The sequence below is a fragment of the Nelumbo lutea genome, chromosome 7 (assembly GCF_056320005.1).
Source record: "Nelumbo lutea isolate HS-2025 chromosome 7, American lotus-T2T, whole genome shotgun sequence".
Classification (NCBI taxonomy): Eukaryota; Viridiplantae; Streptophyta; class Magnoliopsida; order Proteales; family Nelumbonaceae; genus Nelumbo; species Nelumbo lutea.
Window position 1 is genome coordinate 60,972,413 of NC_142690.1, and position 15,070 is coordinate 60,987,482.

The window sequence follows — 15,070 nt, forward strand, 5'->3', positions numbered from 1 at the left end:
TTTGGGATCTCTTTCATACTTTCTTGGCATCCAAGTTATTTCTCGACAAAATGGTTTCTTGTTATCTCAATGCCAATATATCTGACTTGTTGCATAAAGTTGGTATGGATGCTGCAAAGCCAGTGGCTGCTCCCATTGTGGCTCATTCTAATATCTCTAAATCAGATGGTGAAATCCTCTCAAGTCCTATCGAGTATCGACACCCTGTTGGTGTTCTTCAATATGTTACCATTACAAGACTTGACATCATTTACTATCAATAAGGTCTGTCAGTTCATGCACAGTCCTACATCAGTTCATTTGATTGTTGTTAAGTGCATCTTGTGCTACTTGAAGAACACCATTGACATGGGGCTTGTCTTCAAGACATCTTCTTCTTTGCAACTTCATGCCTATTCTGATGCTGACCAGGCAGGCTACCCAGATGATCGTAGATCTCAAGGTGGTTTATGCATCTTTCTTGGTCGTCACGCAAGCAACCTACTGCTTCCCGATCCAATACAGAGGCTGAATACAAAGTTTAGTTGTTGCTACACTTGAGCTCTTATGGTTACGATCCTTGACGAAGGAACTACAACTTTCTACCCCCGCTCCATGTATCCATCTTATGGTGTGATAATGTTGGAGCAACTTATATTAATGCTAAGCCTGTCCTTCATGAATGCATCAAACACATTAACATTGACTTTCTTTTTGTGCATAAATAAGTCGCATCTGATGTATTGTCTGTTAGATACATTTTTTCCTCAGATCAGTTGGCTGATTTGTTTACCAAGGGTCTCACATCTACTCGGCTGGAATTTCTTCGATCCAAGTTAAACATTCATCCCCATGTTCAACTTGAGGGGGTAATAACATATGAGAATAGGGCTGAAGACACGTGCATTACACATGTTGCTGAGATAACCCATTCCAATTTTTCAGTTGTTGTATTGATAACTAATCTGTATTCCTTTTTAAACTAACCTATAACTGTACATAACAGTTTTGAGTTAAATAGATCAATTGTCTGTAACGAATTGAGTTACAAAACATTCTCGATCAAAACCTCTCTTATCTTTCAGTTCGTCTGTACATTATCAATATTCGAAGACATACTGTTTGAAATGGAGTCAAGTGAAATGGATCTCCCTGTTGCAGCATCCAATGTAAGGTCGAAATCCCAACTCAAGTAAGCTCTGTTATCATTCTCTTTGTTTCATTTTCTTTTCTTTGCCATCGTATTCATATTTTCCCGAGTTGAATCCTCCATGCCTGGCTACGGAATAGCCAAGATCTAAAAGGGGTTGGATGGTCGGAGATAGTGATGAGGATACTGTTAAGTTTGCTCTTGCGGAACATCCAATATCTGTCCAATCTTGCCATTGTCTTCTTCTAGGACATAGACAGTCATATGTACCAAATGAAGATATGTTAATTGTCACGCTTTCCTTCTGTGATCATCTTTTTTTTTCTGTAATTGATTCTTCTTTGGAAACAAATCTTTTGAGTGTTTCAGTGGATAGTGTTGCTATTTGCTTAATCTGGTTCTCATTTTGTTCTATGTTGAAGACTAAACTCCGATTGGAAGATGATTAGATTGTTGCTTGGTTGATCTTTTAACATCTATTCTTCTCGGTTTATTTATTTCTATTAATTCAATTGATCTATTTAGTTGATTGCCTCCACATCAGATTGTTGCTTCTTTTCTAGTTATTTCGATTTAATCCTAGCTCGTTGAGTAAGTTCAAAGTAATTAGGCTAGGAGTTGATTTTACCACAAGAATTGGGAATGGATGATTGATTGGGATTCTCCTGTAAGCAAGGATTTCTTGTTTCAGTATATGGAAATAATACAACCAGGAAATAAATAATAATTTGTGAGTAAATAAATCCTACGTCTGAAAAAAATGATAAAACAAAGAATAAAAAAAGAGAATAAGGAATATATGAGATAACAGATTCGAGGAGTGAGCAGTGTTCTTAGATTAGAATGAAGAAGGGAGCTGATTACAGAAAACAAAATGGATTTGAAATAAAAAATAACACATGATAATAATAATAATAATAATAATAAATATGTCAAAAAGGAAAAAAATAAAATGAGAAACTGAAGCTGTAATAACATGTTTGATTAGCAGGATAGATGTTCATCTGAGTAGATTAGAATTTGTTTGTAGGTATAATAGATTCTAGAGAGGGAAAGGGTAATCAAATGAGGTAAAAACAAATAATAAAAATAAATAAAAATAAAATAAAATAGATAAAATATATAAAATATGAAACATAAGATCAAATGGGGTTCGATAAGAAAGTAATACAAATAGGTGATTAAGTCAATTCAAAATAATAATAATAATAAAACACAAAAAATTGAAAAGAAAAAAATAAAATATATAATTAATTTTTTCTTTTATTTTCTTGTAATGCTTTGCTCTTTATTTGTTTCGCTATATTGAATAATTGTTTATTTGATAAAAACGATTTTTATGCCATTCTTAGAGGTCCCATCACCTCAATTTCCATAACTGATGGGTGGCGACTCTGTTTCAGCCCAAGTGTGCCATTTTTTTTTACGCTCACACTTATCTTTGCTTATATATTTTGTTGCTTTGTGTATTTGGATTTGTTTTTTTTTTTTTTTTTTTGTTGTTGTTTACATCCTAGATAACTGTTTATTAATTATTATGACTATCATAGGTTAGACCTATCACAATTGGAGAGGGTTTTGCTAAGAGGGCTTCCAATGGCTACCAGAGTGATGTAATTCAAGATTTGGCCCAACTGAGTAACATTTACTAGGTTGGATTCTAACAACCCATCTCAATTTATATTTACCAAGATAATCATAATAAAATTTCTATGTTCATCTATCTTGATTCGCATTTCCCAAGTTAGCGTCATAGTGGGATTTTGACGTTGTCTTTAATTAGGACTTTATTTTTGAAGAAATTTAGTATGATTCTAATAAGGAGTGTTGAATTAGATTAGGAAATTTTCTTATATAAGGCATAAAGGTGTAAAGAAATTTATATAGAAAGTGGCTAAACCAAAGATAGGGTAGTTTTGTTGATTTCCTCTTAAGTATTCAATGAATAATTGTTCTTCTTTTTGTTCATAGCTTTAATTATTTTCTTTGAAGCTTCTTAGAATGTGATTTGTTTTCGAACTATGCTACTTGGTATTAGAGTTCAAGTTTGACCATTCTTTGGATTATAGCTCCTAAAAAGAAATAAGTGGCTCATATCATGGAGCATGGCTCAACAATAAAACACAAGAAGATGTGGTAAAGTTAAGTAAACAAGTCAATGCACTTAATAGTTGAGATCACTATGTTCACATTTTGAAATAAAAGATAGCAACTTCAATGCAAGTGCATCCACTCATTCCTTTCCATCATAAAGGCAAATTACCAAATTGTTGTAATTGTGGGTGGTGACTAGAAATGGTGGGAAGCGGGTATCAAGATTGAGACCCCTAAGTTTCATTGAGGTTCCTTCACTTGTTCTTTATCATCATTAAGGCAAGCAACAAAACCAATTGTAGTTGTGAGTGGTGAACAAAAGTAGTGAAAAACAAATGTCTAAATTGACTTCCCAAAGTTTAACAAAAGGTATAGGTCTAAATGAATTCAAATTTGATGACTTTATTAATCAATTTAATATTGTTGACGATTGTAACGAAAATCTTACCTGGCCATTCTCCTGAACAATATCTGTTAAAAAAAACTTATTGATTGGAACAAACCTCTCATCTTTGATAAAGAACTAACAACAATTAAGGAGGGATATTTCATCATTCATAGTGAATTTCAAAATGATAGAGACAAATATTTATAGCATTGGGGTTTTTAATCACATTATCTTCATGCAAGCCTATGAAGACCCATATTGACAAGCAATTTTGCAATGTTCAAAATGATCATTAAAAGAAAAATCAACTTATATGAAGAGCAAGAAATATACTTCAAAATATAAGATATATATAGTGTAGAAATTCAAATTCCCATTAAAGTTATGCACCACTAGTTATCTATCAAAAAGTTAAAAACAGAAAAGCATAGTGGAAGCATAAAACCATATGTTGACAACCACTTAAATGGCAATATGAATCCGAGATATTCTCTTTAACCCAAGGAGAATGATGTAGTACGAAATTTGGCCCAACTAAGTAAACATTTAATAGGTTGGCTTTCGACGGCCCATCTTAATTTGTATTTACCAATATAACATCATCATAGAATTTCTATGTCTATCCATCTTGATTCGCATTTACCAAGTTAACGTCATAGCGAGATTTCCAAATTTGTTTTTAATTAGTTATTTCTTTTTTAAAGAGGTTTAGTAGGATTCTAATAAAGAATGTTCAATTAGATTAGGAAACTTTCTTATAGGAGGCATAAGGGTTTAAAAAAGTCTATATAAAGACTAGCTAAACCAAAGCTAGGGTAATTCTATTGATCTTCTCTTAATTATTCAATGAAGAATTGTTCTTCTTTATGTTTTTCAACTTCACTTATTTTGGACATGTTAGTTTCAATAAAATTGTAAGCTTTAACCATGTAAAAGAATTCAATGTGATTTCATGTGGTATAAAATGCATGCTAAAGTAGCCAATGTTGAATTTCTCCTATAAAAATATATATACTACTATTAAAAGTGTGAATGAGGTCTAGATTTCAGTTTTTTTACTAAAATACCCTTGCTCTTTGATCTTGGTCTTCCTATATTAAGGCAAAAAAACATAATTTGAACTCCTATTAGATTCATTATATTCTTCATCATCATATCCTATATTTAATGTACTAAATCTCATTTACTTTCATTAAATCTTATATTTAAGGCACATTGAATAAATGAGCTTTATGGATTTTTCTTGACTAAAACACCCCTATTTATGAATTTAATACCTCTTTAACTAACTATGTAGGCAAAAAAAATGTAATTTAAATTACTATTACTTTCCACTTCATTAAATTTCCTCCCATTAAGGTGTTAAATCTCATTCCCTATCCTTAGATACTTTATTTCAAGTATTTTTGTTTCTCACCAATAAACTTTACAAAGAATCTATATCTAATATTTCTAATAATGTAAAACTTATGAAAATAATTAAATAAACCACCATTTTGTCCAAATGGCAACTAAATAGTTCATTCATCGGCATTAAATGGGCCAACCAATATTTTTATAATTAAATAATAAAAATTTAAAAATAAATATAAATATTATACCTATCCTATCCCTTAGGTTGCTAAAGTCAAACCTGATTATAGATTATATATATAGAATCATAAATACATATATAACACATATTTGTATATGTGTGTATGTATTAATAAATTTTGTTTGTCATGGGGCTAATTTATAGACCTAAGTCCAAAACTAATTCAAGTGCATCAAATTTCAATGCAGGTTGGGGGTTGCGTCCAAGTTGAATAGATCATGCTTGACTTTGGTTTGAAGCCTTAAGTACAATGCATAGGGTAGGGCTTGGGTTAAACTTAAATTCAGCCCAACCTACTTGACTTGCACCATAATGTCCAATCGTTTGGGTAAGCTAGTTAACTAACGATGTCATAATTAAATAATAAAAGTTGAAAATACATAAAAATCATAGAAAATTTTGAGATAGCTAAGGCATTAAAAACATATCATATCAAACAAAAATTCTTTTTTTAGAATTAATTATGCAAATGGAATAAAAATTTAAATTTGCCCAAAAAATTATATTGTTTTTTTTTCAAGTCAAATAGCCCAACACATGGTGCCATAATTATATAACAAAACTCAAAAGGAATTCATCATATTAAACAAAAACAAATATAATAAATAAGAAGTATTTACTAGTTCTTTCTCATGTAGAAAGGACATTTTCAAGTTAAGTTGAAACTTTACATGTTTTTAGAAATTTATATTAATATAGATGAATATAATTTGGGACTAGGGGTGCAACTTCAAAAGGAATTTTACAAATAGGAGTACTTGGTTATTTCTTTGCATAAAAACTATTTAATTTATTTTGCTAAATGCTTGTGGCTAGGAAATATGATATTTTAAATATAAATATCCTTTGAAAGGTTATTGGTTATGAATTCACCAAATAATAGATAATTAAGTTGTATCCCTAGCCGAAGTTAAATTCCTAATGCTAAAAACATTTCACTTGCACTTTTTTGGAGACAACAACAAAGTTTCCTAGTTTCCCTTCATTTAGAAATATAGCAAGATGTTGGCAATATCCCTTATTATGTCATAGACAATAGTGTGTAGGTGTATTCTCTAAGATTCCAAAAGAAATGGCTGAGCTTGTTGTTGAATGGTTCAGCTCCAGTCCAATACATAACAGGTCAAGATAATATTAACTAATGCCATGCACAATTAGATGTTGTATTGTCAGAGACATTCACGAGTTTGCATGTTTGTACACCAACATCTCATGTTCCGTGATGGCATCATTTTAAACCATCAGCCTTCCTACCATCAGGACTAGGGTAGAACAGCATATCCCACTTATATATTTAATTTTTTGAAGGGATGAAAAAACTTTCCCAAATCCCAGAAAGGAAAACCAGAGTTTTACATGTATAATTGAGATATAACAGACCAAAAAAGAAAAACAAATAAGAAAAAAACCGCAGCTCGGAAAGACTACGCAGGACTACAACTTCAAGGACATAAAAAAAAGGCTAAAAACTAAGCATTAAATCCGAGTACTCATAAACAAAACACCTTGGTCATTGAAACCCTCAACAACACCATTACAAGACCTTTTGATATATCAGAAATAACAAGAAACATTACCCGCCATATCCAGAATGTCTTTTAAAAGGAAACTAGCGGAGGGCCCTTCCTTTGCAGGGGCTGGAATGGAATTGCAACATTGTTATTTGCTATATTAAAAAAGATAATGGTTTCTTAATAAGAAACTTACAATTATAAGTATTCAAGTCTTGAAACTCATATAAAAACATAAATGAGAACATCATGTATTCGTTTTTTAAATATTGCTTCAGCAAAGCATCTCATATAAAAGAATATGATCACACGATGATAGTTCTGAGTTTTACTTCATAGCTATTTTTTATTTCACAGTGAGAACTCTCATTTGACCCGAACAGTAGGACCGTTCGGCCCGAGAACCATCCAGGCAACCAGTTCCATTTTACTCCAAACTCGGTCCCTGGCAAAAAATCATTGAATCAGTCAATGACCTGTTGACCTAGGCTGTCGACCCGTTCAATGGTTTTTGGACATTTTTATTTTTAATATTTTTAATTTTTTAATTTTTGTTGTCAGAACGGGTCATCTATTCTGGAAATTGATGATCAGAACGGTTTCATTTCCAGGTCATTTTTCCTAGATACCAGTAATTAGACGAAATAACTTTGTAGTCATAGTCATGGGAATGGTGGACATTTCAAGGGATTCCAAAACCTTGAAAGATAAATCCAAAATGACCTTAAACACAGAAAAAAAATGCTAGTAAATCCACCAAACTGGAAAAACTAAAGAAAAAAATCATAAAATTGAGTCCAAATTTCTGCTTTGATACGGAGCTAAACATACACGCAATCAAAGAAAGTGACAAAGCATATCATCTTGTAAGAAAATAAAAAAACATTAAATAAGAAAACCCAAAGAAAAAACAAAATGAAAGAAATAAAATGGTGGTAAATCCCCATTTTGGAGGATCTTGAAGAAGAAGACCAAATACAAAAAAAAAAAAAAGAATAAAACCAACAGTAGAAGTAACCATTGAATAGTGAAAATCCAAAAGCATAAAAAACCATGGTTTTCGAACCATCGTTGACTCGAAAGGACCGACATTTCAGCCTAGGAACCGTCTAGGCAATCGGTTCCATTTTACCCCAATCCCAGTCCCTAAACAAAAACCATTGAATCGATCAACAACCCATTGACCTGAGTGGTCGAACTGTCGACCCGTTGACTTGTTTAATGGTTTTTTACTATTTTTTTATTTTTTAATTGGGAACCGTCCAGGCAACCGGTTCCATTTTATCCCAATCCCATTCCTTGGCCAAAAACCATTGAATCGGTCAATGACACATTCACCCAGGTGGTCAAACCGTCGACTCGTTGACCCATTCTATCATTTTTGGCTGTTTTTTTTTTAATATTTGTTGTTAGAATAGGCCATCCATTTGAACCGGATGGTCGAACCGCCATTTTTTTCAATTGGGAACTATCTAGGCAATCGGTTCCATTTTACCCCAATCCTGGTCCTTGGCAAAAAACTGTTGAATCGGCCAACGACCCATTGACCCAAACTGTCAAATCGTCAACTCGTTTGAGCCAGACGGTCGAACCATCGACCCAAAAACTGGTGGCCAGAATGGTTCCCTTTTCAGGTTGTATGAGTCACACACTCGAATGACATAATACATATGGTACTGCTTAATGAATCTAACACACTCAATTAAATTTTTGTTGTCAAAATGGGTCATCCGTTCGAACCAAACAGTTGAACCATCGACCCAAAACTAGTGGCTAGAACGGTTCCGTTATTTTTTACTTATAATTTTTGTTGTCAAAATAGGCCATTCATTCGAACCGGATGGTCGAACTGTCGACTCAAAACCAAAGGCATGTATATATATATATATATATATATATATATATATATATATATATATATATATATATATATATATATATATATATATATATATATATAGTAAAGGGCTGCCATTTTGTCACGGGGGTAGTTCTACAGCGGAAGAACCCGTGCGGCGTCCTAGCTAAGGCAGGCCAGAACAAGCCTTTGTAACGCATAAAGGTTAGGAGTTGCCCGATGGGATGGCTCCACCAAAGTGTAGGTGTTCAATTTGATGGTCGATTGATTACAACTCTAGTATTAGGTGTGCAATGTGCATTTGAATAAGTCTGTGGTATTGTAAGTGGAGGATAACAAAGTGAATTACTGTTTTGTGGTGTGATATACAGGTGAGTGAAGGAAAAAAAAAACCAGATATAGGAGATAGTAGTGAACACAAGTCTAGTGTTATGGTTCCCCCTGGTTACCTAAATGTTCAGATGACATCTATTAAATTAAATGGTGAGAATTATGTGCTATGGGCTAAATTTGTAGAAGTGTTTTTAAGAGCCGAGAAAAAGGTGAAGCATGTGAGAAAGGAGGCTTAGATTATGACCTGGTTATGGAATAGCATTGAACCTAAAATTAGTGTAAATTTTATGTTCTTTGATACTGCTAAGGAAATCTGGGATCATGCGAATAAACTCTATTTTGGCCAAGATAATACCACAGGAATGTATCAACTTACCAAGAGTATTTTAACCTGAAGTAAGGTAATCAAAGCCTATAGGAATATTATGCAAGTATGAGGAACCTCCGTAATGAGCTTAACGTGTACCATCCTCTAACTCTAGATGTTCAAGTTCAGCAACAACAACGAGAACAACTTGATGTCACAATGTTTCTAGTGGGTTTAAAAGCTGAATATGAACCTGGTTGAGCACAATTATTAGGTGGTTCTACTCTCTCTTCTCTTGAGGAAGTGTTTCCCATCTTTGGATGATTTCTATTGATTCTATAGAGTCCTCCTCTATCTCGGATAGATCTGATTTTATGGTGACAAGAGGGGGAGGTGGTGGAGGTGGTCATGGATTTCCAAGGAACCGATGTGGTCCTATAGTTAACCGTACCAGTGGCTGCAGTGGAGGTCAAGAATTGGGGGGAAGTTGTGGTAGAGGAAGAAATAGTAGAACTAGGAAATGTACATATCGTGGATTGGTGGGACATACTGTTAATTATTGTTATGATTTACATGATCCACCCAACACTTGGACTAATCATGTTGTGACTAGTGGCAGTGGTACAGTTAGTGAAAACCAACAAACTGATAAGGCCCCCTCCACATCTACTGGTGCTTCTGGGAAGGAAATGGTAAGTGTACCATGTGAGGTATATGAGAAGTTCATTCAGATATCCTCTCAACAGAATACAACTACTATTGTCCGTTCAGGTATGGTCTGCTTTGCTTCCAAATCCTCACATTGGATCATTGACTCTAGAGCCTTGAATCATATGTCTAAGACTCCATATATATTTTTCTTATTTTCCCCATCTTTTACATCCCAAACAATTACTTTTGCTAATGATTCTACCTCTTCTATCTGTGATGTTGGTGATGTTGATCTGACCTCCTTATCCTCTTCTATTTTATATGTACATAAGTTCCTCTTTAATCTTAGGTCTGTTAATAGACTAACCAAGTCACCTAATTGTTCTATAACCTTTTATCCATCTTCTTGTGTATTTCAGGATCTCAAGATGGGGATGGAGATTGGTGGAAGGCATGAAGTAAGTGGATTGTATTACCTTGATGGTGGTGGCCTACCAATAGCCTTTTAGTCATCTTTTACGAGTCGTGTCAGTTTGGGAAACACCATAGAGTCTCTTTTAGTCCAAGAGTTGATAGTCGTGTCTTGAGTCATTTTTGTTTAGTTCATTTAAATGTTTGGGGTCTAAATAAAGTGGTGTCATACAATGGTTATAAATATTTTGTAATTTTGGTTGATGACTTTTAAATGATGACATGACTCTATCTTATGAAAGATTGAAGTGATTTATTCTCTATTTAAAAAAAAATTATGCTAAAATACCTATCCAATTTGAAGTTCATGTTAAAATTCTTCGCTAAGATAATGCAAAAGAATACACCTAAACACTGTTTACGGAATACTTAGAGCACCATGGGATAATTCATCAAACTTCTTGCTCTTATACCCCACAACATAATGGAGTGGCTGAATGGAAAAATCGACACTTATTTGAAACCGCTCGGTCCATTATGTTTGATATGAATGTCTCAAAGCGTTTTTTGAGTGATGTTGTTCTTGGAAGTCAATCACCTTTCTTAGTATTGTTCCCTAATCTTTCTCCATTCCCTCTTGTTCCTATAGTCTTTGGTTGTGCTTGCTTTGATCAAAATTTAGGACTTAGTTTAGACAAGGTAGATGCACGTGCTACCAAATGCATCTTCATTGGATATTCAGAACCCAAAAAGGGTATAAGTGTTATAATCCTAGCTCCCATCGGTCATTTGTGTGTTTTGATGTCATTTTCTTTGAATTAGTTCAATTTTTCTTGAGTACCGAGGTTCCTTCTCCTGCTCCTATGGTTCCATTTCCTGTTCCAGTTGTAGACCCCCTTCTCGTTGTTCCTATTATGGTTATAGATCCCCTTCCCGTGGTTCCTATTCCATCCCCACCTTTTCTAGTGCAGGCTAATACTGGGAGGCCACTAGTCAGACAAGTGTTTAGTCATAGAAGAGCATCGACCCTCCTCTAGTTCAATCCTTGTTAACAGATCCTATGGTTGTACCTCTTCATTCTAACCTTAATTTTCATATTGCATTGCGGAAAGGTAAACGTAGTTGTACATTTCATCTTATTTCTCACTATGTTTTAGTTGCTCACATTTCTTCTTCCCATATCCATTTTATATCCTTCCTATCCTTTGTTTCCACTCCCAAGACTGTCCAATAAGCCTTACCTCTTTAGGGTGGTGATAAACAATGGAAATGAATTGTTTGCTTTACAATACAATCACATGTGAGAACTTACTATTCTCCCTCCTGGTAAGCATGTTGTTAGGTGTAAGTGGGTTTATACAGTGAAGCATTTTTTAGATGGTAGTGTGGAATAATTAAAGGCTAGGTTATTGGACAAGGGAAATTCTCAGTTATTTGGTGTTGACTATATGGATGCATTTCTCCTATGGCTAAAATTGTCTCAGTTCAGGTATTAATTTCATTAGTAGCAATGCATGATTGACATCTCTTGCATCTAGACATCAAGAATGTCTTCCTACATGGTGAATTGATTGAGGAAGTATATATATGGAGCAACCACTAAGGTTTGTGGCTCAAGGGGAGGATGGTAAAGTTTGTAAACTTAAGGCAATCTATGGGCTGAAACAATCTCCACGTGCGTGGTTTGATAGATTTAATAAAGTAGTAAAAAACTTTTGGATGAAATAGTGTCAAATAGATCATTTTGTGTTTAGTCGTGACTTAACAGATGAGAAAGTCTTGCTAGTAGTGTATGTGGATGATATTGTCATAAATGGTAGTGACAATAATGGAATGATAGATTGAAAATTTTTCTACAAGATCAGTTTCACACAAAGATCTTCGTAAGCTAAAATACTTCATGGGAATAGAAGTTGCAAGGTCAAGGAATGAAATTAACATGTGTCAAAGGAAATATGTCCTTGACTTACTTGATGAAACATGGTTGTTATGTGCCAAATCAGTCGAAACACCTATGGAACCGAATGCTAGGTTGAGTATTGATGCAGGTAAAGAGTTTGATGATCCTGGAAGATACAAGAGGTTGGTGGGAAAATTAAACTATTTGACAATCACACAGTCAAATATATCATTTGCTAGAAGTATGGTGAGTCAATTTATGCAACATCCCTAGATTTTACACTGGGAAGTAGATTAAGGATAGTTAGGTATCTGAATGGTGCTCCAAGTTGTGGTCTGTTATACAAAAGTGGAGGAACTCCTAAGATAGAAGGGTATACAAATGCTAATTGGGCTAGATTTGTGTCAAATAGAAGGTTAACTATAAGATATTGTACCTTCCTTCATGGCAATATGGTAACTTGGATGAGCAAGAAACAAATAGTGGTGGCAATGAGCAGCATAGAAGTTGAGTACATGGCTATGACCCATACTACATGTGAACTAGTATGGCTGAAGAAGTTGTTACAAGAAATGAGGTTCTCAATTGAGAGACTCATGAGGTTATACTATGATAATCAAGTTGTTGTACACATTTCTTCTAATCCTGTATTCCATGAGAGAACAAAGCATATTGAAGTCGAGTGCCACTTTGTAAGAGAAAAAGTGATCGATGAAGTGATAATTACACCTCATGCAAGTTCAAGAAACCAATGGGCAAATCTATTTACAAAGGGGCTGTCTTAGGGCAAAGTAGATTACATATGTGACAAGCTGGAATATATGACATATATTCTCTAACTTGAGTGGGAGTGTTAGAGTCGATAGTACAAGGGCATTTTGGTCATTTGTCTATTTAATTTAGAGAGTGAATAGTCTGTTTTATTCAAGTTTAAGTTATGTGCCCCATCCTTAACGAGGGAAAGACCTATTCACGGGCCGGGCTTCGGGCCCAACTTTACATTGTCTCGGGCTCGAGCTTCGGGCCAGGCCCATTAGAATTTTGGCAAAAGCCAAGCTCGAGCCTAGTCCATGAACATGTATAATAAGGGACAATGCTGTCTTTTGTAATTCAGATTATACAATATAAATACAAAGTAGGTCAGTTGGGAGGAGTGACTTTTCTTCTCCTTGACCGAATCCTTTCTTCTCTTCTTTATTTCTTTCTCCTTCTTCTTCATCTTCTTCTCACCTAGAACTAATCTAAGGCTAATTGAAATGTTCCAAAAACTTTTGTTGGAGGGGGAAAGAACTTTCCCCAACAAGGATTGTCTTCATCAATAACGTAGGGGGCCAACTTTATTCTCTATCGGGTTTAATATCTATGCCCATATTTTGGTCATCATCTATACTCGAACATCAAGTATTCTAACTCAGATGTTCAATAACTTAAGCTCAAGTTCTTGGGAATAACATTAGGTTCCCATGTTTGAAGGAAGAGAGGGTAGTCCTTAATTGTTCATGGTTCTCTCTCAACTCAAGAACCTAGTCCATGTCTAAGTCTCTCTTGAAGACTACCCATAGTGTTTCACCATGCATTCATTCCACCCTATACTTAAAGTGTTTGGTTGGAATGCAAATTCATTTGCATTGATGCAAAATTATGATAGTGCAAATTATTTAGATACACGTTTTGATTTATTTTTATTTAAAAGTTTACCTTACTTTGTTTTGTTGCAACAAAAATGAAGTAAAATAAGACACAAAGTATAATAAAGTAAAGTCCAAAACAAAATTAAACCAAAATTTACATTTTTTTTTCATTTGCGCTCCCATACATTTGTACTAATGCAAATGAAATTGCACCGCAACCAAATACAACCTAAAGTTCGTAGCCCACAAGTTATGAACTAGCTCCAACACTCCTTGAGCATTCAACACTTTGTTGATGATGAACCAATTGTCTATTTTACCATTTTGCCTCGATTCATTTTTCCTCCATAAAAATGGATTAATGGGCCAATTAACATATATTGGATTTTTTTTTTCAAAATGAAATTGCACTTTTTTCCTAATAGATATTATATTTGATTGTTCAAGGGTTGGCATGTGAAATCTCCAATTTATATTAGGATAAACCATATTATGTATTTATGTTTTTTTATTTGCTGAAAACAAAAAAAATAAAAAATAAAATCAAATGATACATCATTCATTATACATCAAAAACAATCCGATCAATCAACCAACCTTAAGTTTAGCTAGCTTGGGTATGTTAAGATTTACTTCGTGTTTGGTCTGGGCTAGCAACTAAATACTCTTATCATAGGGTTGAGCCTAGGTTGAGCATGAGCCTAACTCAACCTGTGAGTTGCACTCCTAGTAAATACTAACCCAGCCCATTATCTCCTTCAAAAACTATGCCATTTAGGGTTAGGGATGTGGTTCGGTTCACTGAACCATAGACACATATTTGAAACCAAACCAGTTCCTTTGGTTTTTGAAAAGGGCCAAACTAAAATTAAACCCAATTAACTTGTTTTCTAGTTGACCAGTTCATTTTTTTAGTTTTTTATATTTATAACATATTATAAATAAATAATCGCAATATATAATATATACTTGTTATATATTTAATATATGAATAATATATACTATATAAATAATGGGGTTTTTGATTGGTCAAAGTTTTTCCGGTATAGATATTTCGGAAAAGTATGGACAAACCTAATGCATATTTTTGAATTCCATTGCAGACATATAAACATTCAAAATGTCAAATACCCCCACTTTATACATCAATGCCCGCCCATGAATTGTTATCAATTTCGAACTAACACCTATCCCAACTGTACTTTGGGCTAAAAATTATGAGCCTGAGCTGAACCGTCATTCTCCCTAGATTTTTCCATGCTG